This window comes from Melozone crissalis, unplaced genomic scaffold (genome assembly GCF_028551555.1).
Source record: "Melozone crissalis strain CALT ecotype California unplaced genomic scaffold, PUWL_Pcris_2 ptg000073l_1, whole genome shotgun sequence".
Taxonomy (NCBI): Eukaryota; Metazoa; Chordata; class Aves; order Passeriformes; family Passerellidae; genus Melozone; species Melozone crissalis.
Genome location: NW_026535850.1, coordinates 10,757,501 through 10,781,770, shown reverse-complemented (window position 1 = coordinate 10,781,770; position 24,270 = coordinate 10,757,501). Strand labels below are relative to the sequence as shown.

The window sequence follows — 24,270 nt, the reverse complement described above, 5'->3', positions numbered from 1 at the left end:
TGGCCTCAAAGATCTGCTCTCAGCAGTCCCTGGGCAGCCTTTGGCACTCCCTGCCCTCACTGGGGCCCAGCCATACTCCAAGGCACTTGGAGTTTTGCTGCTGACTCCTTGAGCAGCTTCTTCATCCTTCTCTTCGTGCCTGAGGCTCCTGGACCCAGCTCCAAACCCACCATGGGGATCATGAAAATACAGAATGCCCTCATGGGCTCTTTGTCTCTCTTCCATTGTCTTTGAGTCTCCAGGGCTTGTGCAGTGATTAGAGTCAGTTTGGAGTTCTGTTCAGGAGGATAATTTCAAAGTGCACCTCATGATTTATAGTTTTTTAATCACGAGTAGTTTTTTTTATTTTTCAGTTCAGAGAAAAGGTAACTGAAGCTTTCCCCAAGTGATCTTGATGCTGAATGTCTCCTTAGGAGGTCTGGGCGCAGAGAAGAATGACACCCTTGCAGGCTGACTCTGTTTGGTAAACCTGCTCCTCATCCCCAGCCTCACCATGTCTGACATCCTCCACCTGGGAGTAACATCCCAAAATATATTAAAAAAAAAGTAATTTATTCTTTATTTTTAATATTTTTCAATTAAATGTATTTATTGTATTTATTTCTTATTTGTAATAATAGTTGTTTCATTTTTATTACCTAATTTTATATTTATATCAAAAATCTATCCGTGTTTAACAACCAATAAAATTAATGGTAACTGGTTCTAAGTATCACAATTCCCTTCATTCACTACTTCACCTCTATGGGTTATTAATTTTTCCTCTATGCTAATTCGCCCTATGTTTAGTCCTTTTGTAATCTTTTTAGTCATGTTTTTCTCACACATGGTTCAAGGGGGCACTTGGGCTTACACGGAGATCATTTTGGGGCACATTTGGGGCAGTTTTGGGTCTCGGGGGGGAATTCAGAGAGAACTTGAGCATCGGGAGAACACTTGGGGGAGCCGGGTGGGAAATGGGGGGTGGGGGGAAGCACTCAGGGATTCTGAGGGACAATTCAGGGTCCAGAGGACCCCTTGGGGATGCAGGGGGGCCCTTGGAGATCAGGGAGGGGAATTTGGGGCCCTTCGGGGTCCGGGCGGGCCCTTGGGGGACTCTAACGGGGCTTTCTGGGCGCGGGGGTGAAGGCAGAGCGCTAATGGCGCCCTGCAGAGCGCGGGGGTGACGGGAAATGAAGTCCCGGCTGCATTCAAACGCCACGAGCGCCGCGGAGCATGATGGGAGCTGTAGTCCCAGAAGTAGCTCCACTGCAGCACTTGGGGGTCCGGGGAGCCAGTTGTGGTTGCGGGCGGCCACTTCGGGTCCTCAGGGGGCACCTGCGGGGAACTTATGGTGCCGGGAAGCCCTGGGGGACACCTGGAGAGTCGTTCCCTTTGGGGCACGGAACATGACGGGACTTGTACGGCCGGAACGGGTTATGTCGGGGCTCTGGGGTCGCAGGGCATATTGAAGATGGTGGTCCGGCTGCAAAGACGCTCTACGGTGCGCAGAGCTTCACGGGAGATGAAGTCTCGGCTGCAATGGCGCTCAGTGGATGCCGCCGTGCATGATGGGAGCTGTAGTCCCGAAAGGACCCATTGCTCGCTGTCATCCTCACCAGCCCATTCCATCATTCCAGAGGCTGGTCCATCACAGGGGGTGTCCTAAATCCACTCGGTGCCTGCTTCTTCCCCAGGTTTCTGTAAGATTGCTTTGGCAATGAGTACCACACTCTGATTAAATTCTTTCATGGGGCACCTGTGCCCATAGCACCCATTTCCAAGCTCCAAGCTCAGGACAGTGTCCCAGGCAGTGACATGGGACACAGGGTCTGTCTGCAGTCATCCAGGGGTTGTTCTCGCCACCACAGGCACACAGCGCTTGCCGTGGTGGGTTTGGGGTATAGTCAGTCTGCCAGGACTCCCCACACTTATATTCCAGCCCTCAGAAGCAAAATCCTCCCCAAAAAGGTTTTTTATTTGTGAGGTCAAAAACTCTTTATTTGATATTTCTGAGCCCAAATCCTCCCTAAATGAGTGTTTCTAAGCTCCCTAAACTGGTATTTCAGACACCAAAATATCCTTAAATTGATGTTTCTCAGCCCAAAATCTCTCTAAATTGCTGCTTCTGAGCTAAAAATAGCCCTAAATTGCTTTCATTGAGACTCGGAGCTCCCTAAATATTTTTTCCCCGAGCCAAAAACCTCCCAAAATCAGTGTTCTGGAGCCCCAAAGCCCCCAGAATTGCTCATTCTCGGCCCCAAAGCTCCTGAGCTCACCGTTCTGGCTCCGAAGCTGCAGACACAGGGGTTTCTAAGCCATGAAGTTCCCAGATCAGTGTTCCAGAGCCTTGATGCCCCTCACTCACGCCCTGTGCCCGGCGTGCCATCAGCCCGTGGGGTTCATCCCAGCCTGGGAGGCTCCGGGAGCGATGGGCGGGGAGCGCTGGCTGTGCCCATTTCCCACCCCCAGCCAAGGAACCGCTCCCTGACCGGAGCGGGGAAACTTCATTTAGGGGAAATCGGTGTAAAAGCAGGAAAGGAGCTGCGGGGAGAGAGGGAGGAGCCCGTGGGGGCGGGAACGGGTCGGGCACAGTGAGCAAGTGAGCTGTTTTTAAGCAGTGCTTGCGCCCCAGCGCAGAGCAGCTTCTTCCCAGACCTGTCCCAGGTAAGCGCCTGCCCCTTGCTCCCGGGTTTCCTCAGGGCTTGCTCCTTCTGCTCCCGAAATTGATGTTTCTCAGCCCAAAAGTTCCCTAAATCGCTGTTTTGGAGCTCCAAAGCTCCCTAAATAGGGACTACAGAGCCCAAAATCGGCTTAAATTGGTTTTTTGGAGCACAAAAGCTCTTTAAATTGTTCTTTTTGCTCTGAAAATATCCCCAAATCACTCTCCCTGATTCCCAAAGCTCCCAACATGATTTTTTCTCAGCCTTGAACTCCCCAAATCAGGGTTTCATAGGCCTGTGTGTCCCTAAATTGGTGTTTAAGAGCCCCAGTGCTCCCTAAATCAGTATTTCTGAACCCAAATGCTGTTTCAGGTCCCAAAAACGTCCCCAGGTGGGTGAGCCCCAATGCTCCTGAGACTCCTATATTCTCAGCTGTGAACGTCCCCAAATACCAATTTTTGAGGCCAAAAGTGCCCTGAAATGGTATTACTGAGCCCCAAAGTATCCTCAATTGCTGCTTTTGAGCCCCAAGTGTCTGGAGACTGAATTTCTGAGCCCCGAACTTCATTAAATTTGTGTTCCTGAGCCCTGAAGCTCCCCAAGTTGCTTTTCTGGACTCGCAGAGCTTCCTGAGTTCCCTTCACCTGAGCTCCAGGTGAAAAGGCAGCGCTTGGAAGGTGGAGCACACGGGCCAGCAGCCAAGCAAGGCAGCAGCACCCGCGGCTGTGTGAGCAGGAGCCCCGCCAGGGGAAGGGCTGATCCCTGCCCAGCACATTGACACCACACCTGCCCAGCCACAGGGGGCTGTGGCACTCAGGAACCACTGCCCTGGAGGTCCCTGGGGTGGCAATCCTCCTCCAGCTGTCCTTCAGTCCTGGTGGGATTTCCTAAAGAATATCAGTGTCTGCAACAACAGAAGCGTGACCCTGCCCAAACAGAACTGTCTGCAGCAGAGCAATCTGCACAGTCTGCAGCCGCCCCTCTGGGCAAGGCCAGTGCAATCACTGTTGGCCATGCACAGCAGTGACACCCCCTCCTCACAAGGCCTCTTGGGCAGTGACCGTCCCTGGGCTGGGCACTGCTGAGGGCCCTCAAGTGCTGAGATCAGTTCTGCCAGAGGGGATTGAGTGGGAAAAGCTCCCTGGACCATCCTGGGGCCTTCACTGGGTTTTGCTAAGGCCTGAGGGAGCCCTGCTGCCCTCCAGGGCCCCAGGGCTTTCAGTGTCTTTGTCTCATCAAGGCCTAGTAGTGCAGCAGAGGGTGGGGGATCAGTCAGGAAGGGTTGGAGGGAGACCACAAAGTAAATATTTCATAGAATTCCCATTCAAAGTCTGTTGTCCCTTCCTGCCCAGAGTCTACAGAGACTAATGCAGTTCCTAATTTATTCCTACAGAGAAAAAATCGTCAATTCAGGCCTTATTTATTTATCTAATGTTATTTTTGATCAATAGCAAAAATTGTTGCCATGACTCTTGCTACACATTAAATGGGAGAAAAGTAAAAAGTAAGTACCATGTTGATTAGGCCCAGCCTGGATGCCATGAATACATTATGGCCAAATGTTTGTTTCTTTGATCTTGGGTGATCAGGAAAAATTTTTAGTCTGAATATGTAATAAATAATTATTTCATGGAGTGATTAGAACTTAAAAATGTAAAATATAAATATTAAAACAATAGCTCACCTTAGCACCCCAGACAGAGCATGAGATTTCACCACCACTCATACAATGCTCCTGGATTTAACTCACATGCTGGTATTGATGTTATATTAGACTCAATGCATAACTCAAAATGTCTAATTTATTGGGCCTCTGTTGGCGGACCAGACTCTGTTGGTCTCTGGGCAAGAGACATCACTGACAATGCAGAAGAGAGAGTTTTTTGTGAGTTTTTTTTTGTTTTCTTTTGGCTTGGTTTTTTTGTTGTTGTTGGTTTTGTTTGTTTACCTTTCTCCTCTCTCCCTGCAGCACCTCATTTTCTTTTCCTTTATCCTCTCCTCTTCTGTCTTTCCTCCTTCATTTTCTTTTTCCACCTCAAAGCTTCCACTTTGGCTCAGGATTGCAGCTCTGGCCCTGCCAAAAATAATTCTCCTGTCTAAAGCAGTTGTCAGGGCTCCTTCAAAATATGAGAGACAGAGAGGACAATGTGTCTCTGACTGTGAGAAGTGGAGTGACCCATCCCTGGAAGCACAACCATCTTTCCATGAGCGGTGATCTGAGCTAATGTCTGTGCTCATCAGTGATCAATGGCAGAAGCACATCCAGGACAGCTCCACATGCACATCACCTACTCATTGTTACTGTTTGAGAAGCCATCTCGCTATTGCTCTGCTTTAGGAGAAAACTCCTCAAACTCTGAGCATTTTTTCCCATTTATATGCTTTCCCTCCTTTCAGACCAGAGCAAAACAGCAAAATGTAGTGGGAGGAGATGGAGCAGGGTTCATTCCTAGGAAATCACCCCTGGCATTTCCTGTCTGATGCCTTCAGTTAGACCCCTGGGACAGCCATGGGCCCTGGGGCTGTGACTTCTCTTGGGTCCCTGCCAGCATTTCTCTATTTCTAATCCTCCCCTCTTTTCCTCACCTGGGTCTATCCTCTCCTTGAGCACCAGGAAAGCTTTCTTACATGCAGCAGCTTTTGGCAAGGGGTCCCTTAATTCAGTACAGGTCCTCCTCTGGAACGTGGCCAAAGAAAACAGAAGGTCCCAAGGAGCAGAAAGCCCAAGGAAATGGAGTGAAAGAAAGAGGGAGAGCAGAGCACAGCAGTGAGCTGTGCCCTGAGCAGACCTTTCCTCACTCCTGAGCAGTCCCTGTTTCTGCCTTCACCTCGTCCCTGCTGCTCTGATGGATGTACTCAGAAGGGACAGGTGGCTTTGTTGGAAGGGTCAGCAGGGCCCTGCTTTCTGCAGCCAGCTGTGCAGAAGAGGATATTTGGGAAACTTCCCAGTCTGACCCTTCCCAAGGCTCTCTGGCCATCACACTCTAGCCACCAGAGGTGTTCAGTGTTGGGAGGAGCCCCTCCACAGCAGTGGCTGCAGTGCCCCAATGGGCCCTGCTGGTCTCCCCACACCCAGCCCCTGTGTCCTCCCTGGTTCCAGCCCAGGTTTCCCAGAGCAGTCTCAGCTGTCTGATTCCATAAAGCCATTTATTCCCAGTGCAGTGACACAGGAACAGCCTGAGCTGTTCCCCCAGCAAGGGAGCCCCTCAGTTTTATCCCCTCAGTCTGCATGCCCAAGGCTCAAGTCTGGCTCTTCCTCCCGGGCCCTCAGCTCCTGCTGGGTCTCTCGGTGCCCCTTCCCCAGCGGTGCCACAACTCTTGGTGCCCTTTGTTGGGCTCTGTTGGCCATTCATGAGCTCTTGTCTCAGGCTCCCACCTGGAGCTCAGCTTGCATCAGGCACTGCAGCTGCCCCAGCCACCTACACCAGGTGTGTTCACAGCCAGGAGAGGGGAGAGTGGGAGTGAGGTGATTTCAGTTTTGTCTTTGTTACCCAGCTTGCTGCTCTATTGGGAATTGCTGAAAAAGCAGGGCAATCGTCCCCAAGTGGAGTCTGGTTTGCCCATGGTGGCAGCTGGAGAGGGATGTCCCAGGCTTTATGTGAGCTCTTCAGTTGTATTTTTTCCTCCTGTCCAGTTGAGGAGGGGGAGTGAGAGAAGTTTGATGGGCATTTGGCAGCCAGCCTGTAAATATTCTCAGTTCAGTCAAAGAATGAACAGAGACAATTTCTCACAAACTGCACCTAACAATCTTAGAAAAAAAAATCAAACCATTATTATCGCTCTTTCTATAACCATTGTTTATAAAAATGGTTTGCTAGAGTGTACTATTCATAGTGCATCAATAGTGTGAGAGGTTTTCACCTTAAGACCAATCAGGTCTTACGTCCACTACTGTTCCTATAGGAACTATATATTTCTTAATACTATACACGAGTAATAAAGTGTCTTTCATGCCTTCTGCATCATGGAATGAGTGGTAATTATTCTCTGGTCGGGACACCTCCTGCGTCGACTCCAGCCAAGGTCACTTGTCCTTTCACCATAGATTTCTTCATAGCTGGTCAGGATAACCTCCAGGATTTGAGTCTGAGGGAATGGAAAATGGTCCCTTGCCTCTGAGGAAAATATGACTGGGGTTGAACACCAGGTTCTGCACTCTGCAAAAGCAGGTCTTAATTTTTACCAAGGAAGATGAAGTGTGTGTCTGTGAGAATTCTCAGAGCTCCAGGGCAGACAAGATGGGTTAGGGACCAGCTGGGAGTGCAACAGAACATCTTATCAACTGCCTTATCTTCTCTAGTGCTGAGATGTTGCTCACCACAGAGATTTTGCCCCTCTTTTCACTTGCATTGCAGAGTGAACCTAGAGAAAATGATACAGGAGACCAGAAGCAAGGACGGAATATCTTGGAAAGAGCTGTATTCTGTTTGGACAGTGAGGAAGGGAAAATCGGTAAATTAAAAAACCCTGAGTAGATCAGAGGTTTGAGTAGTATATTTTGAGGGATCTATGTGTCACAAAAAAGCTCTTAAATGCATTTTTTAAAACCTAAGGGGAAATATCATAGTGAAGCTTCCTCTTGTTCATTTTTCTTTTTCTTTCCAGGTGAACCTAATGGCCCCAAAAGAGGGAGTTCATGGCAGCATGACCAAGGAGGTCAATTTGAGTCCATAAGTAAGTGTGGACTCATGGCTCCCATTGCTCTTGCCTGTGCCCATCCTTGGGAACCTTGGATGGGATGTGTTATCCCTGAGAGAAGTGAGACCAATGGAGATCTCTCCCCTGAGCACATTGCCTTCAGAACCCCTTCCAGAGCCCAACAGAAGGCCTGACCATTGGGCTGGGATCAGTTTGGTCAGAGGGGTGACCTCCTTTGACCAGGGACACATCCTACTCTAGTGGGGGATGTTGCTGAGCAGGGCTTTGAGGGTCAGGCTGAAATGAACGTGCCAAGGGACAGTGAAGGGGCCTGGGAGGTTCCTCTCCACTCCTGGTGTGAGGCAGAAGGGTCTCACCCTCTCGTGGGTGGCTGTGCTCTGGTGGGACTGAGGCACCTGTATGGTGCCTGAGTGCTGTGGCAGCTGAGGCAGCTTCCTGGCCCAGGAGAGCCTCAGTGGGCCCGAGGGTCAGGGACCCCCCAGCACTGCATGGGGCTCCTGGGCCAGCTGTGGGATGTGTTCTGCCCCAGAACCTGCTCAGTGCAGCCCTGGAGTTCCTTGGGGAAAGGTCCTTGTTAAATATCCTGTCTTTGATTTTATTTTCATGTGCACCTGATGTCCAGTGTCTGTGGCTGCTGGCTGTCTGGCTCAGAAAGGTGTAGAAGCGCTATTCAAAGAGCTAAGTAAGTGTGCTGGATCCCATTGCTTTTGTCTGTGGCCATCCTGGGAACCCTTGGGATGGGATGGGATGTGTTGTCCCTGGGAGAAGTGAGGCCAGTGGAGATCTCTCTCCTGAGCACATTGCCTGCAGAACCCCTTCCAGAGCACAGCAGAAGGCCTGGCTTTTGGGCTGGGATCAGTTTGGTCAGAGGGGTGACCTCCTTTGACCAGGGACATGTTCTACTCTAGCAGGGGTGTTCCTCACAGTTGGTAATGGTTTCAAAGACACAGCACATCCCTTCTGGGATTTCCTTTCCTTTCTTTGAGCACTAAAAGAGGAATCTCACCCTGGGTTTAGCTACAGGAACAAAAGTCAGAAGCCTTTCTGTGCAGGTGAGTGCCAGTCCTTGCCCACACTACCTGGAAACTGAACCCTGCCAAGCAGGAAGGAGATCCAGAGCTCTGTCCTGCATGAGGGCTCAGTGCAGTCAGATTGAGCAATCCCACCTGTCCATAAATTCCCATTTCCAAAGGCCTCCAGCCAGTCCTTTGTTACATTGCCCATCCCCATGCAGATGCCCAGGATGCCAGGGTGCAGAGATGTCCCAGCAGGGGGCTTTTCCCAGCACAAGCAGAAGGAGAGGAAACAAAAAACCAACCTGTAGAAGACCTAAGAAGAGGCCTGTGGGAACCCAGAACATCCCTCTGGCAGTCCAGGATGGCCAGGACTCCTGCCAGGGGGCTCAGAAGCCCTGGCACGGAGCCCAAAACACCAGTGGATTTGATTATGACCCGTGGAGCAAATTACAGACCTTATATGAAGATCAGCAGGCCACAACAGTTTAGGTAGAATATTAGTGAAGTTATCACAGGATGGAAAAGTAGATTTTGGGGTTTTTGGTATGGGGGTTCAGGAGGCAAGATGGAGGGAACTGGGTGTGTCCAGCCTTTCTCCTTCTTCTTCTTGGCCTCCATCTTCTGCTGTGATGTTGGCACTTACTGACTGGTTTAGAGTAGCAGCTCACTGTCTAACATAGGTGATAGGTATTGGAAAGTAATTGTAAACATTGTACACGTAGTTTTTAGTATAAAGACATAACACCGCCCCGGGGGCAGACAGAGTGCCTCAGGCTGTCCTGCTGAGCTGACCTCGGCAGGGCAGGAGAAAATTTTTTATAGATAAGATAAAATAAACAACCTTGAGACTGAGAAATTAAGAGCCCTGACTCCTTCTTCAAGCGCTGGGCTGGGAAAAGAGACTTTGAACTTTTCTTGGGGTCACTCTGAGCAGCAAGAGACCCTGAGACATTGGCATCCCTGGTGGGCTCCAAGAGGGCACCCAGGTGGGCTCTTGGCAAGCAGCCACGCCACAGCCATCAGCCCCTGAAACCCAGCCCGAGAAGGAAAGGAAACAGGCACTCTCAAGGGAAAAATCCAGAAAGAGCATCTCGACCTCTGCTGAGAAGATTCGTTTCAAGCTCGACCCGGAAAGAGGAGGACCAGAAGCATGCCTGGAAGCCCTCACCTGCGAGCTGCTGGACGGTGACCAGGGCAAACTCCGGACTGACCTTGCAGATGATTCAGCTTTTGGTAAGAAAAGTCAAAATTGAGAACATGGAGGGGACATGCTCCCAGGAACAACCCAGCATCTTGTCAGCCCTACAGGGCGTGGCAGCCACACACCCTGTGAAAATCTCTGAAAAAAGATAAAACGGCCTTGAAGCTTTTATCCCCAGCAAGGGTAATGTTAGAGGCAATTTCGTGGAATTCCGCGGGGGCTGCCAGCTATCAGCAGGCAGCAGTATTCTCTCGAGGATGGGGGAAGTCATCCTGCCATCAGCAGGCGGCAGTTGCCCTTACTGACGAGGGAGGGGCAAAGGTAATCCCTAGCAAACAGGTGTGGGAGGAATTAGCATCATCTCCAGAGTGCCCAGGGTCCCATGGGTCCCCAGAACGCCCAGAAACCCCAGAACTCTCAGGTGGAGGAGGGCGGAGAGGGGTCGGGGAACCCGGGGCAGAGCCGCTTCTCGGCGACTGGCGAACCCGTGCCACGGCGGCGCCGGCCGGGAGCAGCCCGGGGGGGCCGCAGAGGCGGCCGCGGGGGCTGCGGAGGCCGGCGGGGGCCCACGGGGGCAGCGGGGCAGTCGCAGGCACAGCAGCGGCGGAGGCGATAGCGCGCACGGCGGTGCCCGCGATCGCAGCAGCGGGCGGTCGGCAGCGTGCAGGGCACGGCCGGCGGCTGCGGGGACAGCGCCGAGCGGGGCCGGGCCGGGCGGAGCGCGGGAGCGGGAGGCGCGGGGCTGGCGGCAGCGGCGGGCGCATGCGCGATGGCGGCGGCGGCGGTTTCACGCGGGGGGTGCCAAAGCCGCGCGCGAAGGGCAAAACCCGCGCGACTGCGATGGCGGCGGGCAGCGGCACCCGGGGAACGCGCACGGGCCGCGGCAGCCGCGCCGGGCGGGACTGAGGCGGACGGGACGGGACGGCTGCAGCGTCCCTGCGACCGCCACAGAACGCGGCAGGCGCCCGGTGATGACGCACAAACCCGGCAGCCGCAGCGGGGCGGGTTTTTCCCCAGTGCGCAGACGCGGCACGGACGCGGCCGAGCGGGGACCGGAGCCAGAACGGGACCGAGGCAGCGCCGGTGTCGGTCACGGGCACAGGGGGCGTTCCCCAGACCGCGCCTGCGCCGAGAGACGCGCCGGGGAGGCGCGGTCGGGGCGGGGATATCCGCCCTCCCGTGAGGGCAGCGGCAGAGACCGGGCGCGGTCTGGGTGCAGAGGGTGCCCGAGGGACTGGCCCTGCTCCGGTCCCACGGCAGCGGGCACGCAGCCAGCCCCCACAGCCAGCACACAGTTTCAGCCTCCATCAGAATCTCAAGCGGGAGATTTTTCGCGGGTGCAGCGCATGTTGTGTGAGGCGCACCGAACTCCTCAACAGCCCGGTCCCACAGGAGTGACGGAAACAGCATTTACCAGATGATCAGGCTTCAGATGCAAAAGATGGACATGTAAAAAAGCTGTCCAAAATCAGTATAAAGTGACAAAGCACACAGGCTTTTTCCCAAGATACAGAAAAGGGGAAACCAGTGCAAATCCACTGGTTTTCCAAATATGAGGTAGATGGAAATCTTCTATTGTGAAAAATGCCTCTCAGGGAGGGAAACCACCATAGAAAGATAGAAGTATTAGTAATGATTCAATTACCTGAAATGTCTCTGAAGACAGAGTATTTGAGAAATATCAATCAGATCCTATCTGTGGGGTCACCAGCTGATTCTCCAATGATTCACAGTTTTGTAGGTATTGAGTTTGTAACCTTTGTTATTTTTGGATTTTATAGGTGATACTGATAAATAAGGATTGTTATTAATGCTATATGAATACTTTAGAAAAGTTGTCATAACCCCTTCAAACACTTCCTGTTGATAAGTTGATTATATAATGAGAATTCTCACAATTTATGATAAGAATTATGATCAAGGTATTATTGTAATATTTACAGCCAGCTTTCATATGTTTCCCTGTCTTTTTGAGTGATCATCTGCAAGACACGTATCTCTTCAGAATCTTGTCTTTTTGTTTTTTAACTACTCATGTTTTTTGGGTTTCTTTTAAATCCAGATTACCAATTTTGTGGTTTTCTTCAGTTATTATTTCTTCAGTTATTATAGAGTACTTCAGCTGAGAATTCAAGAGGTTTGCTGTGTTTGAAGAATTTCTGTCCTGACAGAAGTTTCGGAGGGATTCAATTCTTTAATGGTTTGATTGATCTTTAATCCTAAGGTTTCCTATTCATAATTGCTGGTTTTAACAATCTTGTTTTAAAATATATTAAGTGATGTCCATCAATTAGAATTTGAACTCTGGCCAAGGTCTAGCTCTACTTGAATGGAATGATTGAGAATCAGCCCAGATGTTTTCTGCATCAAAAAGTATTCAAGTCCTTTTGGCTTGGCAACTTGACCATGTATGATAGCTGAGCCTGTTTTCAAAGGGAGTTTGAGAAACATGAATCCGGACATGAGTTCTCCAGCTCTCTGTTGTTTTAAAGTTCATCAGCTGTCACAGACTCTGGGATGACAGTTCAGTGTTGCAGTGATTGATAACTGTATGACTGCAGATGTGTTATTGGTTATGTGTATTATCTGATTGATTTCTAATTGTTGTTATCTTACATTTCCCTATGCAATATTGCATAGAGACTGAAACAGAACAGACCAATGTTTTATTTTCATATATGCAAAAAGCTGAACATATAATGCACATTTTTCACAGTGGTGGTAGCACGTAGCTGCGACGCAGCTTTGTCTCCCCTTCCCAGGGAAGTCCTGCTCCATGACCTTTATCTGCCTCCCCAGCAGCTCAGTGGTAGGAAAAGCCACTTGAAGTGGCTGGTGGATTCTCCCTCAGTTTTTTGGCAGAGGCTTTGAGCCAGGAGGTTCTCTGGAGGGACGCTGGCTTTGGAAGCCTCTCCTGAGCTTGCAGGTGTGGAGTAGAACTCCCTGCTGGGCCGGTGAACAACAAGTTATCCTCTGATCCATCTGGGACCCCCATGGCTTGGGGTCAGCCCTTGCTGGGGAGCTGCTGCTTGGGAGAAATAGCCACTCCCTTTTCATAAGTTTAGAAAGGTTTATTAAACCTTATCAAAAATACAACAGAAGACTGAATAGAGAAAATGTTATGGCGCCAGGAGCAAAGGATTTTCCGCACCATGTGCTCACCCACACAATGGAGGTTTTGCCTTTTAACCCTTTAGCCCCTCCCAAAATTCTGTCCATTGACCCCTTCTTCACTGTCCAGTGGTGGAGTTTACTTCCTCAAATCTTGATTGGAGGTCAGATGTCACCGTAGTGACAAGCTGACCCTCCCAAATATCCCAACCCTGGCTGTCCCTTGATAACAACTGCGGGGGTAAAAAAAATTTTTCTTAACCTCTGTACATGGTATTTGTCTGTTAATTGTGAGAGTCAATCATTGTGGCATTCACATTCTCTGAACAGAAACACATAATTCTCTCTCAAGGTTTTTTTTTCCTGGAGAAGCATAGAGAAAAGAAAGAAAACAATTCTTATCTCTATCATGTGGAATGTGTTAGGAAGATTCTTTACCTGAAATGATTTGTCAGTTGGATTCTGCTGAGGATTGTTTTGTTTCCTTGGCCAATTGGAAAAAGCTTTGTCTTGGCTGTCTGGAGACAGTCACAAGTTTTCTTTAGTATTCTTCAGTATTCTTTGTAGTATGGTATGCATCTTTAATATAGTGTAGTACAATGTAATATAATATAGTTTAATAAAGCAACTGTTCAGCCTTGTGAATCAACGGAGTCAGCTGCCAATCGTTCCCTGTGTTGGGGCATCCTGCTTTTTGATAAATCATCGCATTACTCATCTCTCACACTGCTGCTCCTCCCCAAGTGCTTTGCTCTCCTGCACTCACACTTCTCTCTGCCAATCTGTGGCTTATTAAACAGTCTGCTGGCTTTGTCTCTCCTGTGGCTGCAGGCAGCGTCGATTCCTGCAGACACGGAGAGAGCTGTGGCTGGAAAAATTAATGGAGGAGAAAGAAACAGGGAAGGAGAAGGACTCTGGTGAAGATCACACTGCCCTCCTGAGGCTCCCGGGGGAAAAGGCAAAGTTGCACCAAGACCCCATGCTGTTCTCTGATGACATTTTTTTCATTGAGCCAATGGTAAGTGATAGGTGAAAACCTCATTTTCCTCCTCTTCTTCCTCCTCATCCTCCTCCCCCTCTTCCTCCTCCCATCCACTCTACCCCCGGCTGCGGTCACTGGGCAGATCCTCAGCTGGCTCGATGTGCTGGGAGGGAAGACACTGAGTTTCTGATGCACCTGCAGAGCTTGCCTAAAAATGCCAAATGCTAAAAGCATTTCTGCCCTGGAGGCTCAAGGCAGGGTTGGGAGCCTGACAAAGCCAAGCTGTGCTGCCAGGGCCTGAGCTCAAGGGCACTCTGTGCATTTCCTTGCAGTGTCCACAGGGAGCAGTTCTTGTAGGTAGGGGCTCCCCCCACACGTGTGGTTCACCAGAGGCTGTTGGAGCACTGCCAGGCCACATTCTGACCTGAAGCTTGCAATGGTTTGCTGGGAAAGTGAGGCCAAATTCAGCTTAAGGCTAGTCATGGAAATGCCAATCCCCTCCTGTAACCACGCCTTGCACTATTTCTGAGTGTCCCTTCCAGTGTCCTCTGTGAGCCTGGACACAAGGGTGGAAGGTTGAAATGGGCCTTTGGAGTTGTCCTGCACACAGGGACAAAAAACCTTCTCCTTTTCTGTTTCTGCAAACAAACCACCATGTCCTGCCATCAGCCAGAGTCCTGATTCTGAGTACTGGCATTGTGAGAGACAATGAAGGCCTGGTGTCTGCACAGTGCAACATCCCTTCTCATCTTGGAGTAAACCCTGGAATAATGCCAGCCTCTGTTTTCTTTCAATACAGGTTTAAATAATATTTTTATTTCCAAGGTTCTGGTTCTGGGCAAATTTGGGAGAGAACCCCCAAAGGGGCTCCTCTAGGAAAGAAGATTCAATCGGCCCCTGCCCCCAACCGGTCCTGGAGAAAAGACCTCCTTGAAGTGGAAAAAAACTGTTTATTAAACAATAAACCCTAAACAGTATTAATCAATAAAACCCCTTGCTGCTCCAAAAGAGATGACAAACTGAGAAAGTCCCTCCCTGGGTTGCAGCTCAGCTCGCTCAGTCTCTGATCAGTCCCTCTGGTCCTGGAAATGTCACAGGCCAGGCCCAGCCCAGTGGCCACAGGTGGAGCTGTCGGTGCTCTGCTGGTGTTCAGTCCAGAGCAGGTTTGAACAGGTCCAAAGAAAGGAAAAAAACCCCACAGTCCAGGGAACTTCTTTGCCTCAGCAAGCTAAATTAACTAAAAGCAAAGGAGAGCTCTGAACCGCTGTCTGTCCATCTGCAGACAATGCAGTCCAGAAGCAGGAGTGTGGAGGAGTGAGTGCAGTGTCTGAAAACAAACTGCTGCTTCTTCTCTCCCCCCTTCACTCTCTGCAACAAGTCTTAAAGGTGCAACACTTATTATTCAGCATAAACAGAACAAGGCGATTTGGGATAAAAGCATCATATAGTCAACCCAGGACAGGGATCATGTTCTCTTCTTGTGAAGAGCCACCAGTGCACAGTGGCAGTTGCATCCCACTGTAGCTGACAGCAGCATGATGTGACCAAGAGCCTTTGTCAGAGCAGCAGGAGTATTGTGGAGAATGGGAGCTGAACAGCTGAGCATTGAGAGCTTCCAGCGCTGTGTTGAGCTGGGTTTGGAGTGTTTCCTTGGGCTCCTTGTGTTGTTCACTCATTGCTAATGCTCTAAACAGAGGCTTACAGAAGTGTGGTTGAAAACAAGAAATGTGAACTTTGCAGAGCAATGTTTTGCTGTCTCTTTCTGCTGTAGGAGGGAGAAATTGGGCTGAATTTTTTGGCCAAAATCAAGGTGACCTTCAAACCCCTGGAAGCACTGGAGTATGGAAGTGTGGCTTACTGCAGCATCTCAGGTACAGCTCCTTTGCCCTGCTTCTCTCCCGCTCAGTGAAGCCATGGTGCAAGCCTGAGCCCACTGGGCTCCCATGGAAGTGCTGGGAAGAGTCCCTGGTCAGCAGGGCAGTGCTGGCACATCCCTCCTGGCCCTGCAGGTCCCAGGGAGTCTCCTGTGCCAGGCCAGGGCTCAGAATGCTGTGTGTGCCTGACTGATTCCAGAACAGCCCAGGCAGTGCAGGGAGAGGTTTTCATGCCATGGCTTTGCCAGCATTCCCTCAAAGGCCAGAGAGCTGCAGAGCAGAACAGCTTTAGTGAACAAGCACTCAGCCCCTGCAGGTCCCTGGCCTCCAGGATGATGGGTCCATTTGACATGGATCCATCATCAGGCAGCAGGCACTGAGTTAGAAATGTGTTCCCTGAGCCTGGATCACCTCCCAGTGCCCAGACAGCAGCAGAGCAGAGGTGGCTGAGCCCCCCTGAGCCCAGGGTGTTGGTAGAAGGAGCAGCCTTGGCCAGCACCTGCCTCTCTCCCTTTGTGGGAATTGAGCCCTTGCAGCTCTGTCTGTGGAAATAGAACGCAGTGCTGAGTGTCAGGAGTTGGGGACTTTGGCAACAAAGTCCTGTACTCCTGGGCCAGGTAGTTTGGGAATTGCCAAACTCAGTAGGAGCTTTGTGCCTTCACTGAATGATTTCAAAGCTCCACTAAGTGCATGGGAAGGACAGCATAGAACCAGAGTATGTTAAGGATGGAATGGACCTTAAAAGCCTCTGGGCAGGGACACCTCCCCCTAGAGCAGGTAGCTCCAAGCCCCATCCAGCCTGGCTTGGAACACTTTCAGGGCTGGAACCTCCACAACAGCCCTGGGGAACCTGCTCCAGTGTCTCACCACCCTCAGAGTAAAGAATTTCCTAATATCTAGCCTAAATTTCCTTTCTTTCAATTTATACCTGTAACTCCTTGGCCTGTCACTACAAGGCAGCAGAGATGTTTTAAACTCAGCAGACTGGTGGCTGAAATTGGAAAGCAGCCCAAGGAACGGGTTAGAAATTAGAAGTCAGCCCCGAGGCTGAGGGAAGAGGAGGGTCCATATCCTCTCCTGCAGCATCAGGAGCTGGTACATCCAGCTCAGAGTCAGGGTCTAGCACTGAGGCAGCCTGGAAAATCCAGTATAACAGAGGGAATGATTGTAGTGCAATGGACATCTCTCCCCAGGCTGTGAGAGCAGGCTGCCCCTGCACATCTCAGGGGAAGGCCAAGGACCCTTGGAAGAATTCAGCTCTCCTACTCTGAACCTTGGGAACATTTCTATTGACACCCCCACGTCTATGAGGTGAGCAGCAGGGCTTGGGGTGGATCCTGATGGCTCCTGAGGCAGGAGCAAGCCTGGTGGAAGTGTGGAATTGCTGCCAACGTGGGCAGTTGTGAGCAGGGAATATTTGATCTACTGGTGAAATCTGGGAGGGTCTGAAAGGTGTGTCTCTTGTTCATGAAGGCCCAGTTCCTTCCTTGGAAATCAGCTGGGAGGCTTGCTGCAAAACAACCCCTTGGCACATGAAACGAAGCCTGGGTCAAAAAGGGATGTTCAGAGGCTTTTGTGGCAGTGCCAGACACAAGGCACCTTTGGACTGGGCTGTTCAGAAGCAGCTGGAAGAAACTGGCTGCCTTTGAGCTTCAGTCCACTGCAGACAGCTTCCAGTCAAGTGTCTCCTGCTTATTGCTGCAAGTCACAGGAAAGCCATCCAACCTCCTGGCTCAGTGCTGGCCCTTGCAAAGGGCTTGGGAGTTCTTTCCCTTGCTGACCAGTCCCTCACCACACTTCAGCCTTGGTGCATCTCTGGCTCTAGAAAGAGATAGTGTTCCTGGGAATAAAGCAAAGCGTTTTTCTACCTATTTGCCTCCTTCCCAATAGTGTCAAGTTTGCAAAAAAAACCAAAGAGGGAGCAGCTGAAAGAGGTAGAAAATGAGGCACTACATCATGCCAAACACTTCCAAAAGCTTGGCTGTTGGAGGCAAAGACATGCTGAGTTTTCTTACCAAAAGATGATGCTGTCTATACATTTTGATGCTGATGCCTCATAATCAATGTATTGTTTTCATGACATGGGAAAAGGTGAATGAGTAGATGGTGGTGTTGGAGCTGTGCTCAGTGGGGCAGCAGCAGCTCTGGGGTGACTCCCTACGCAGCTGCAATCAGCCCACGTTGCTCTCAGGGCCAGGTCTGAATGAACTTGGTGGTGCTGATCAGAGGTGCACTGCTCTGTGTCCATGGGATAACCCCAGGGTTGTGGACTCCAGTTCTGTGGAGTTGCCACTGCTTTGCATGAAAACCCAAGGGCAGAACTTGTCCTGTTGTATTTTTTTGCCATTCATAGCATCGTCTGCTATTTCTGGGTATTAATTGCGTCATTAGACAATAACTCACAAGAAGGGAAGATTCCACATGTATTTCCATTTTGCTTTCTTGCAGCTGCAGGTGGAACTGATAAACCTAGGAGCTATTGATGCTCCCTTCGCCTATAGCCCTTTAACTGCAAACGTGGGCTTCTGCTTCAAGTTTGCGCCTGAGGAGGGCATCATTGCACCAGGCGGGACCCAGACTGCTCAGATCTCCTTCAGTGCCACCATAGTGGGGAGGTTTGAGGAAGAATTCCAGTTCAGTGTGGCTGGATCTCCTATGTCTGCACTCCTGACTATCAAGTACAGACGGTCAAAGCCAGGCACGCGCCTGCACGTCCTCAGGACAAGAGAAGGAGGCGCCCCATGTGAGCGGTCCCAGCCCCTCCACGGGTGCGGGATTGGTGCCGAAAGGCAGACAACTCTCAGTGGTGGATCACTCGGCTCGTGCGTTAATGAAGAATGCAGCTAGCTGCAAGAATTAATGTAAATTGCAGGACACATTGGTCATCCACACTTTAAACACACTTGCGGCCCCATGTTCCTCCCAGGGCTACGCCCGTCTGAGTGTTGCTTGACGATCAGTCGCTGTCCAGCGGCCACCACGGTGGTTCAGCTGGGGTTGCCTCACAGGCAAGTTGACTGTGGTCAGCGGCGGTGGTGATGGTGGCTCACCGGTGCCCTGAGGGAAGGCGGTCAGGGGTTTGGCAAGGGATGCGTTTCCCTCGGCGGCCTCAATTTTTTCCCTGTGACCCAGCAGGCATCATCATCGTCATGGCCGTCATCGTCATTGTTGCCGCGCAGGGCTTTCATCCCCCTCTATGCAGACTCAGGGACTGCTCCGTAGTTCCCCACTCCCGGAGTGAGCCACTGGGGCAGAGTTTGTCCTTGCAGGGCCCGTACCGCGGTACGGTGGTGGTGGCAGCTGAGGAGAGTAAGAGACAGCGTTGAAAGCACCACCGTGGGCCGAGAGAAGGGAGAGGGCAAGAGGGAGATAAGGCGCAGGCCTCGCCCCCAGCCTCCCCCCCACGTGGATGGCTGTCTGCAGGTGGGTACTGCGGGGGTACTGTGCCACTGCGCGTGCGCATGAAGCGAGAGCGCTGGGGACAGATGTTCCGACCCCCTCCTCCCTTCGCCTGCCCTCCTCCTCTTCTGTTGTGGTCTCGGGGCGCAAATAGCACCATGGCTTTTCTCTCTCTTTCCACCAAGGCCATCACGTGCCGCCTGGTCCCCCATCAGGGCTGTCTCTGCCACACTCCCTTTTCGGTTCTCATCTCCGGGATGGGGCACTCTGTCTCCGCTTCTCTCCCTCTGGCTTTGTTTTCCCCTGGCGCGCGGGTGCCAGTGGGGAGGAAGGTGAGGGTAGTAGGTGGGAGAAGCTGGCTGGCTGTTGGCCTGTTGGCATGCCGCTTCTTTGGGAGCTGCATGGGCCAGGAGGTGCGGCCAATCTTTGGCCTTGCGACCTCAGATCAGATGTGGCAACCCGCTGAATTTAGCATATTAGTCAGCCAAGGAAAAGAAACTAACGAGGATTCTCTCAGTAATGGTGAGCGAAGCGGGAAAAGCCCAGCGCCGAATCCCTGCCCTGCAGTGGGGTGCGGGACATGTGGCGTACAGAAGTCCCAATCCTTGGCGGTGCTCGCGGGGGACCCAAGTCCTTGTGATCGAGGCCGCAGTCCGTGGACGGTGTGAGGCCGGTAGTGGCCCCCGGCATGCTGGGCCCGGGACTTCTCGGAGTCGGGTTGCTTTGGAGTGCAGCCCAAAGCGGGTGGTAAACTCCATCTAAGGCTAAATACTGGCACGAGACCAATAGCCAACAAGTACCGTAAGGGAAAGTTGAAAAGAACTTTGAAGAGAGAGTTCAAGAGGGCGTGAAACCGTTAAGAGGTAAACGGGTGAGGCCCGCACAGTCCGCCCGGAGGATTCAACCCGGCGAGTTGTGGTCGGCACGGGTTCAGCGGAACCTCGCCTCCCTTCCGTCCCCTGGGCGAACCCCGCCCGCGGAGGCAGGCTGGGGGGTGCAGGCCGGTGTGGGGACTGCCACCCAGCCGGCAGCTGGCGCTGTCCGGGCACATTTCCTCTGCGACGGTGCGCCACGACCGGCTCCAGGTCGACTGGGAAGGCCTCCGACGGGCAGGTGGTCCGACGGGCAGGTGGTCCAGTGCTGCGCAAGCAGCGGCGAGTGGTACAGCCCTCAGGCAGCAGGTCTCGCCGAATCTCGGGGCCGAGGGAAAGGACTGCCGCTGCGCCCTCCTCCCCCTACATCAGCGGCGCCGTGGTGGGGGGCATCATTTCCCCGCCTCTCATGGGGGGGGGGGGGAGTGGCATCCTCGCAGCACGGTGTTTCGCGCAGAGGTGTGGGGGCTGGGCCTGCCAGTCTCCAGCGCTGCTGTCAACTGGGGTGGACTGTCCTCAGTGCGCCCTGACCGCGCGGCGCTGCCGGGCCAGGCTCACGGGCCGCGCTGGAGTGCCTGGGGTCCGCAGCGATGTCGGCTACCCACTTGACCCATCTTGAAACACGGACCAAGGAGTCTAGCACGTGCGCGAGTCAGGGACCATTGTCGAAAGCCCGCAGCGCAATGAAGGTGAGGGCTGGCCCGCGCCGACTGAGGTGGGATCCCGGGGCGCGTGTCGCGCCTGGCAGCCCCGGGTGCACCACCGGACCGTCTCGCCCGCCGCCCCCTCGTGGGGCCAGGGAGGTGGAGCGTGAGCGTCCGTGCTAGGACCCGAAAGATGGTGAACTATGCCTGGGCAGGGCAAAGCCAGAGGAAACTCTGGTTGAGGTCTGTAGCAGTCCTGACATGCAAATCGGTCGTCCGACCCGCGTCTAGGGGCAAAAGACTAATCAAGCCATCTAGTAGCTGGTTCCCTCCGAAGTTTCCCTCACGATAGCTGGCACTCGGCAATGGGCAGTTTTACCCAGTAAAGCTTATGATTAGAGGTCTTGGGGCTGAAACGATCTCAGCCTATTCTCAAACCTTCAATGGGTAAGGGAGCCAGTTCGCTGGCGTGGAGCCGCGCCGTGGAATGCAAGTGCTCAGTGGGCCACTTTTGGTAAGCAGAACTGGCGCTGCGGGATGAACCGAACGCCGGGTTAAGGCGCCTGATGCCAACGCTCATCAGAGCGCAGAAAAGGTGTTGGTTGATCTAGACAGCAGGATGGTGGCCACGGAAGTCGGAATCCGCTAAGAAGTGTGTAACAACTCACCTGCTGAATCAACTAGCCCTGAAAATGGATGGCGCTGGAGCGTTGGGCCCGTACGCGGCTGTCGCTGGCAGTGCGAGGCCCGCGGGGGCTAGGCCGCGACGAGTAGGAGGGCTGCTGCGGTGCGCCTCGAAGCCAGGGGCGCGGGCCCAGGTGGAGCTGCTACAGGTGCAGATCTTAGTGGTAGTAGCAAATATTCAAATGAGAGCTTTGAAGGCCGAAGTGGAGCAGGGTTCCATGTGAACAGCAGTTGAACATGGGTCAGTCGGTCCTAAGCGATAGGTGAGCGCCATTCCGAAAGGGCGGGCGATGGCCTTTGTTGCCCTCAGCCGATCGAAAGGGAGTCGAGTTCAGATCCCCGAATCCAGAGTGGCGGAGATGGGCGCCATGAGGCACCCAGTGCGGTGACGCAACTGATCCCAGAGAAGCTGGTGGGAGCCTCGGGGAGAGTTCTCTTTTCTTTGTGAAGGGCCGGGCGCCTTGGAATGGATTCGTCCCGAGAGAGGGGCCCTCACCTTGGAAAGCGTCACGGTTCCGGCGGCATCGGGTGAGCTCTCGCTGGCCCGTGAAAATCCAGGGGAGAGGGTGTAAGTCTCGTGCCGGGTCGTACCCATATCCGCAGCCGGTCTCCAAGGTGAACAGCCTCTGGCATGTTGGAACAATGTAGGTAAGGGAAGTCGGCGAGCCGGATCCGTAACTTTGGGATAAGGATTGGCTCTAAGGGCTGGGTTGGTCGGACTGGGGCGCGAAGCGGGGCTGGGCGCGTGCCGCAGCTGGATGAGGTGCCGCGCGCGGGTGAGTGCGCTCTGCGTGGCCCGCCCGGGCGCTGGGGCATGCACGTGCACGGTGGCGACTCTGGACACACACCGGGTCCTTCCTGTGGATCGCCCCGGCTGTGGCGGGCGCCGCCCGCCCCCCGCTCCGCCCGCCCTCCACCTTGCCGTGGCTGGTGCCCCAGTGGCAGCCGTCATCGTTGCGCACCACCGCCCCAGCGGTTCCCACCAATGGGGTTCCCGTGGTGTGCGGCCAGCGTGCGCGCAGCCGCAGTCGGCGTCGGCTGAGCAGTTTGTGCGGGGGAGGGTCCCCGGGGAAGGGTCCCTGGGCCAGCGCCCCGCCTCAGTCAGTGCCTAGCAGCCGGCTTTGAACTGGTGCGGACCAGGGGAATCCGACTGCTTAATTAAAACAAAGCATTGTGAAGGCCCGAGGCGGGTGTTGACGCGATGTGATTTCTGCCCAGTGCTCTGAATGTCAAAGTGAAGAAATTCAATGAAGCGCGGGTAAACGGCGGGAGTAACTATATTTACTAACTGGGCATAGCCGCGGAAGTCGCACCTCCTCGTGGTCCTGCCGGATACCCTCGTGGTAACTGAGTCGACTTCTGCCCCAGTGTGGGAGAGGGCGCATATCAGCCCTCCCTATTGTTGGACTCACCACCCAACAATAGTTTCACGAATCGCTGAAACAAAAAGGTTGGCACAGTTAGTTCACTGTTGCACAGAGCCTTGTCCACGGGCTGTTGTTGACACAGTTGGTAGTTTGAGAGAGGGTCAGCTACTATATGCTTCTACCCTCACTTGGACTTGTCACTTTATTGCTTACCGGACTGACAAAATGGCTTTGCGTTATATCTCGACTACCACTCAGACTGACCCATTAGATCTAAGGGTCATTGATGCCAAATTACCATCTATGCCCTCTGTGCCCAGGGAAGAGGGATTCGATCTTGCAAGTTTGGAGTTTTTTAACTCCAAAATTGTTAAAGAAGATGGTGTACATCATGTGGATGTTTGGTAGGGTTTGAGGCAACTCCCTGAGCCCTATGAGATCTCCCCTATGGGGATGGCCCAGGATGAGGCTGAGACTGCGGTGGGAGGTACCGAAGAGCCCAAAACACCTGAGGCTGAGAGCGCGATGGGAGGTAGTAAAGAGCCCAAAACACCCAAGGCTCCTCACGGGTCTGAAGGTGATGGTACAACGCCAAGAACACCTGTCGTGTCCATGCCTGACAAACAACCATCTTGTCCTTGTTGTGAGACCTGGTTTACTAGGATGTTGAGGCTGATTGACCATCTCAAAAGGGCACACGGGCAGAGAAAGATCATTTTCAGGTGTTCAAAATGTGGTAAACAAAATCTAAAATACCACAGTATCTCCTGTCACATCCTGCGCTGCAAGGGGGTGGTGTGTGTGGCTCCCACTGGGGAATGGGTCTGTGAGGTGTGCCAATGTGGGTTCACTACTAAGATTGGCCTGGGTCTGCACAAGAGAATAAGACATCCTCTTGTGCGAAATGTGGAGCGGATTGCTGCTTCTCATCCCAAAGAGTCATCGGCCTGAGGGGCCCACAAACGGGTATGGACTGGGGAGGAAGAAAGAGGCTCTTCTGGTACAATTGGTGGACGAGTTTGCCAGTAAGCGGAATATCAACCAACTTATAGCGGAGCATATTCCAACTAAAATGGCAAAACAGATTAGTGATAAAAGGTGTCCCTCCGTGAACGGTCATGAAGGACTAGTAGGTGCCACTGGAATTGAACATCCTGCCGGGTCTGCTAAGTTGCCCAAGGAGGGACAGTTAAAGCTCCAATTCCAGAAAGTCATCAACGCGGGATTATCGTTTGGCAAATTGACCATGTATCGGGAAGCCTTCAAGAAAGTTCTTGATGGGCAAGATCCAGGTCGGGTGGTGAAGGATGTTTATAAGGAGTTTCTTGGTATTCTGGGTGTGCCTAGCCAAACTAAATCTATCAAGGGTCAAAAGACACAGGCCTCCCGTGGCCAAAAAGCATCCAAAACTCCATCAAATTGGATGCGCAAAAGAGCTATTAAGAGGGGATAATTCTTGAGGTTCCAACTGCTGTACGAGTTACATAGAAGGCGCCTCGTGCGTCATCCTGGACAGCACGGAAGCCTCTCAGTGCCAGTTACCATCAAGTGTTCTCCACGATCACTTTAAAAGAAGGTGGGATACATCTGGTATATTTGGTGGCCTACTGAATTTCCCTCCATATAAGGAGGCGGCTAACACCACATTCGAGGCCCTAATTACTAAAAAAGAGATTGATAAGAACATGAGAGAGATGTGTAAAACCTCCGCTCCCGGGCCAGATGGGATCACTTTGGGTCAGATTATTGCAAAAGGCCCAAAGTTTTCCCAGTTGACTGAGATCTTCAACCTCTGGCTTATCACCGGTACTGTTCCAGA

At 52.4% G+C, this 24,270-nt stretch overlaps 2 pseudogenes; both read left to right on the top strand.

The window, feature by feature from the left end:
- Window positions 1-18,280: 18,280 nt before the first annotated feature.
- Window positions 18,281-18,433, top strand: LOC128946089 (5.8S ribosomal RNA; annotated as a pseudogene).
- Window positions 18,434-19,319: 886 nt separating this feature from the next.
- The window catches only part of LOC128946084 (28S ribosomal RNA), an 8,058-nt pseudogene continuing 3,107 nt past the window's right edge, over window positions 19,320-24,270 (top strand).